This window comes from Coloeus monedula (genome assembly GCF_965178545.1).
Source record: "Coloeus monedula genome assembly, chromosome: 4".
Classification (NCBI taxonomy): domain Eukaryota; kingdom Metazoa; phylum Chordata; class Aves; order Passeriformes; family Corvidae; genus Coloeus; species Coloeus monedula.
Window position 1 is genome coordinate 42,479,825 of NC_138784.1, and position 6,000 is coordinate 42,485,824.

Sequence of the window (6,000 nt, forward strand, 5' to 3'; positions counted from 1 at the left end):
TGATGTTAATTTAAAAAATTTAAAGCATTCGCTTACTAAAGTGTTAGGCATTCATACATTTGAATCACTGCTTTAAGATACTTTTTTCTTATGAAACATCCTTTCACATTTAACTGTGTATTTGTCGAAGTGAAACTGGGTATCTGACTGCCCCAGTCTATTCTGAAAATGCAAATTTAATACTGTATTCAGCAAGCCTGATTGGAATTTCCTTGTCTTTCTGCAATCCATACTATACATGCTGAATTTCTATATGATGCCTTACATTTCCTTTTCTCCTTAACGTCCAGTAGGATGGATCCTGATTATAAATGGCTTTATAAGGTAAGGCCAGGCTTTATTAGGTAAGGCTTGATTTTCAAAAATGTGACTATTTGCTGCTCAGGTAAAGTCAGATTAGTCTTCTAGAGATAGGTGAGCATTAGATGATTTTTTAAAATATTTGAGACTAAATGCTTTGCTCTTTTCAGGAAAGGAAAAGAAATTTTGCAATTTCGATGAGGATCAATTGAGCAAGCTTCAGTCCATTTCACTGCACTTCATGTCATCCCATCCACTTTTATTGCTTTCACTTTGTTTCAGAATTTTCTCTTTTTTTTTTTAGCATTTCATTTCTTCAATTTCTTCTCCTGTCTCTTTGTTTACCTTTCTTCCCTGATTTCGGGATTCAATGTGAATATTTTTGGCAACTTTCAGTCTTTTTCACTGCACCTCATTTCATCTCAGTACATTTCGTTGTAATCACTCCATTTCCAAATTTTCTTTTTTTTTCAGTTGCATTTTATTTGATCATCTCTCCTTTTCAGAGTGTTTGTTACCCTTTGTTCTCTGATTTTAAGATTTCATTTCCTTTCCTGTCACAAAGATTTTAAATCATCCTTTGAAAAAATACTTGGAAATCTTATATAGCCTTTGGGGACTAGCTTATTCTCCATCATGTCTCAGTTCAAATTCCACCCTAAAATCCAAGAATGTACAGTAAACAGACACAGGCTTTGACAGCACTATGATTTTACTTTCCAATGCACCATGATATCGCTGTCATGATAATTCATGTTTCTTAAAGTATAATCTGTCATGACACTTAAGAAATTAGTGTTACTCTTCTGTCTGTGGAGAAAAAAATCTGTTTATAAATTTGAACCCAATATTGTTGCATTCAGTGAAAAAAAATGCAAATTCCTAAAAAGCAATGCTATGATGAACAAGGAGAGATAATTTGCTGTCTCTTACTACTTTGTGTCTTGTCCCACTTTAATAAGAAGTATGCCCATATAAATCTCCCTCTTTTAAATAGGTATGTGAAATGTAACTCTGAAAACAATTTTCAGAACATTCTGACAGGTACCATTTATACACTGAAGGGTTATGTTTATGCCAGCCTCCAGATTTAAGTAAGACTTGCTACATTTTCTGGTGTTTCCCCACACTGGACACCCTCTTTCACGAGATGACTAGCAGCTCATCTTCAAATCTGGGCTGGGAGTAGGGGGGGATTCCCTAGTCTCAGATTTGCTTGGGTATTCACTGCTTCCTGATATGTGCTGGGATTTAAGACATTCCTGTCTGCCGAATCCAACAGTAAGTCTGAGTTTGCCATCCAGGAGCATCAACTGGAAGTCCTCAGAGGATGAAATTAGGTGATGTATCTAGCACAACAGGAGGCAGGAGTAGCAGAGAAAGGGTTAAATTTCATTCTTCTTGAGTTGGAAATGTTTAGTTTTTATCCTGTGATCTTTCAGGGTATCATAGAGAAATCATGTCCTCAGAAATACTTTTCAGGAAGTGAAATTATGGACAACAGCAATGCAGCCTAACTGCCTTTTGAGATGTTATATTGAAATGCTGGACCCAAACAGCAGTGAGCTATCCTTACTGCTAGCCATGAGCCTTCTGGAATACAAGGTCCAGAAGCTGTCACCAGCAGCATGACTTAATATTGCAGCGTGGGGATTCTTGAGATCTAGGGATCCCATAAACAGGTGTCAACATATGGAAGCTTTCAGAGGGTGGTGGCTAGTGAAAAGAGGTTGTAAAATGACTGCAGATTAATTAGCACTTTTGCTTACCAAAGTTTCTCATGTGAAATCTCTTCACAGCTTGGGTGACATTTCTAAAGATGAGGCAAAAAGTGGTAATTCCACTGACATTGCTTTTTCCCTAGACAGTAAATTTCAGAAAATGTCAAACATGCCATGAAAGAGATATATATGTCTCACAGGCTTGGTTAAGTATCAAACTGGCACAACTTGAGACATGTAAACATTAAAACCTTTTTAAAAGTGGGAGTTGTTATAAGAGCATCATACTGCAGTGTACTTAATCATAGTGTAGAAGAGGGGCTTTCTGAAAACCTGAGAGGTATAAGGTAGAGCCCCCTGGTTAGGACAGATGTAGTGATTTAACTTGGAACTCTGCCAATGTAAACCAGCACATTAGCAATAATGTTGAACTCTGCTTAGAAAACATGCTTGGCATTGTCAGGGCTTTAGGAATCAAGGCAGATTCTCTGCATTTAATTCAAAGTTCTGACACAGGACTGCTCCTTATTAAAAGCTTCAGAAGAAAAACAACGCAACATTTTCATTCTCCTTTCTTCCTAAGCCCACAGAATGTTTGCAGCATCTGGCATGTATTTCCCCTTACAGAATGGTGACCTCATCTAGATGTGGGATCAGGGTCACTTTAACTTAACCATACTGTTGCAGAGCATTTTAAAAAATGGTTTACAAGTTACTGTTTTCTGTGTCTGAGGGACAAAAAAGCAAATCCAAAGCAAAAAAAAAAAAAAAAAAAAAATCTGGATAAAATGGCTGCTGTTACAGACAAAAAAAAAAAATTACTTTTTTTATAATTAAATGTATGTATACAAAGATTTCTGCTTGAATATATTACATTCATTCACCAGGCTTCATGTCAAGCTTGTGGGTTTTTTATATCTCAGGAGAAAAATCCAGTACTGTTATCTGATTCTCCAAGAACAGATAAAACCTCCCTTAACAGTGTTTCATAGTGGGTAACACTTGGAAATATTTTCTAAAACAGTCTCTATACTGGTGGCTTATAGAAAAAAGCCTCCTATGTTTCCCAATGTGTTCCATCAATGAAAGGCTACAGAAAACAAAAACAACAGCAACCAAACCAAAACCAACACCAAAAAAAAGCCCAAACCCCCAGAAAACGAAAGACAGCCTTCTTAAGAAATTCCTGAAATTCTCCCGTGCTATTTGTAAATGAAGGTATGGGTAACTTTAATGACCATGTGATAATATTTTGGTTCACTCATGCCTGGCTGCCCTCCCTCAGCCCCTTCCTCACCATCCTTTCATAATTAATGGTTTGGAGGAGAAATGACCTGCGTAAGTCTGCATTTTTGCAAGAGAATCCAAGACTGGTTATTTATGTTTATAACTTACAGAGCTATGTTGTTCTGTAGTGGTGAAATCTCTACATTCCTGGTGAACCACACAGCAAAGATCTAGTTAATAAACTCAAAATTAAATAGAAAGAAGTTTCATAAAAGGAAAATTCTCTGTTTTTTGAGACTGTCAAACAAAAGGATATTAGTAAATGTGTTTTAAGTACTGTTGTGTTGTTGTTCATCTTTGCTTTTTGAGAATATTTGTCTGATAACAGGAGTCTGATAAATGGGGAAGGAAGCGTGTAAGAAGGTGGGGTGTAAGTTTCCTTGAGGATTTGATTGAAGACTAGTACATTCTGTGCTTAATGAAATGGGTTTTTTAATTTTCTTAAGCAGAAGGTCACCCTACTGCCAATAGTATCACACTGTGTCACTGTTGGGGTGTGGTTCTGGGCCCAATTTCCATCTGCGTTTGCAAACTAACCCGGGCCAGAACAGGGCCTGAAGTGGAGGTGTGCCATCATCCACACTGTCTGCAGCTGAGGCACCTTGGCACACTTTGCCCTGTGTCAACAAACACCATCTCAGATGATGCCCAGGCCCTGAGAGCTTTTCTTCTCCTTCTCAGAGTTCATAATCAGGACCAAAGCACAGATCCTGTTTTCTCTTCTGGTTCAGAGGTAGCTACTAAACCTTCCCAAGAGAAGTCTTTTACCTGCGTGCAGTTCTACTTTCCAGCTGTTTGCCACCAAAGGCCACTGCTCACATTAGCTCTATAAAGCCTTTTGTGATACTCAGGTCTGGAGAACATTTGTAGCCACTTTCCCCCTGTTTAATTTTTATCTGGAGCTTTTCTTGAAAAATAACTAAATAAAAATGAGTAAGCACTCTCACAGTCTCAGATTTGAGCCTGTTTCCAGAGGGTCCTTTGAGAGCCCTTCCAATCATTTGCCTTCAGCTGGGCTCCTGAGTTTAGCTATTAATTTTTCTTCATAAATAAATCATGTCTGTGCACTAACCCTTCTTTGTTACTGTTCCTCCAATTTTTCTATACATTTCTGGTAACAACTTTAACACAATTTTCTTCATGTGGTCTTATAAGCATAATGAGCAGATGGAAGTGCTTGGATTACAGCTAAAACCAGGTTAAACACAGCTGTTCATCTTCTTTTGTAACAAAATCAATGAATACAAAGATTAATTTCTGACTTAAGTTTAATTTGTCTCTTTTTCCTCGAACAGCCATTCCCAATAGGTGTTCTGCTGGAAAAAGCAAGGTTCCAAGAAGGATTTACAGAGGAGAAAGGATGAAGAAGTAGCAGATGCGAGATACTAATAGAGTTGAGTGTTATAGGAAAGAACTTCACAATCCTCTCATTCATCCCAACTACTTCCAAGTCTGGATAGATAATACCAGACTGTAAACCCTGCCTTTTGTTTTTGTGTAAGGCACTCTGATACAAAGGACTTGTGGTTAGTAGAAAAACTGGGAAGATTGGTGGCGTCTTTTTGATTGATGCTTTCTCAATGGGTATAGAGGTCAGGAGGATTTAAAATCAACTGGAATTTAATGTCACTATGCACTTCACTCTGGGATGGCTTCCATCCTAAATAAACCACCTGGAGAATGGAAGTAGTTATGACAAGAGGGATATGGCAGCTCTGAACTTCATAAAAAGTTAAAATGCTCACATAACACTGTGCTGGGTCACACGTCAAGTAGGGATCAGAAGATATTCATGGAAAATGAATGCACAATGACAGTCAAATTGCCCAAACCATGTGCCTTTTTTAGCATAGCAGAGAGAGTAAAATAAAGAATAAAGCTCCCTTTGGGGTCCTCACACAGAGTGATAATTAAGTTTTCCAGACCAAAATGCCAGATGCTAGTAGAAATGCACTGTGTTTTGGGATTGATACAGTGCTGCAGCTAATATACTTTTCCTTTGGAAATGTATTAGACCTTTAGTGATCATTGCAGGCCAGGACTTTGTTATTTCTCAGAAATAAAATTACAGGATGATTTTTCAAAACTTATTCCATCTTGATTGCATACAGCAATTGTTTTGTGACCCTGAAACCAGAACCTGTTTTCTTCACTGACAGGTTTGCTCCCCTTTTGTTGATATACAACAATTTTAGCAGGTAGTGAGTTGTGTGTTCTGGGTTTTGTAGTTTCATAGTTTTTTTGTTTGGTGTAGTTTTTGCAATGAACTTTTCATTTCTCCTGAAGCATAAAATTTGACACAACGCATGGCAAATAGATAAAGTAGAAGGGCAAGTCTAATGTGGAGTTCTAACATTTGCAATTTAGCCAAGATTTCTCTTATAAGTGATGGAAGAGTTTGCAGTGGTAGCCATGGTTTGTAGGAGTCTCCCCCCACATCTCCAGGCATGCAACACTCCGGAGTAGTGCTGACAGAGCACACAGAGCAAGAGGGTGGAGGGGAAACACAGGAAAATGTGACAGCTACCTTGAACTATAGGCTGAAAAATTTTAGAAGATGCTGAATTATGGAGGAATGGGGGAAGATGTGAACATGGAAAAGAAAAAGAGGGCCTTTCTGAGAATGCAGAAGGAAAAAGTAGAAAATTAATGTAAAATAAAAGAAAGGCAGAATTTCCATAGCTGTTTTTCA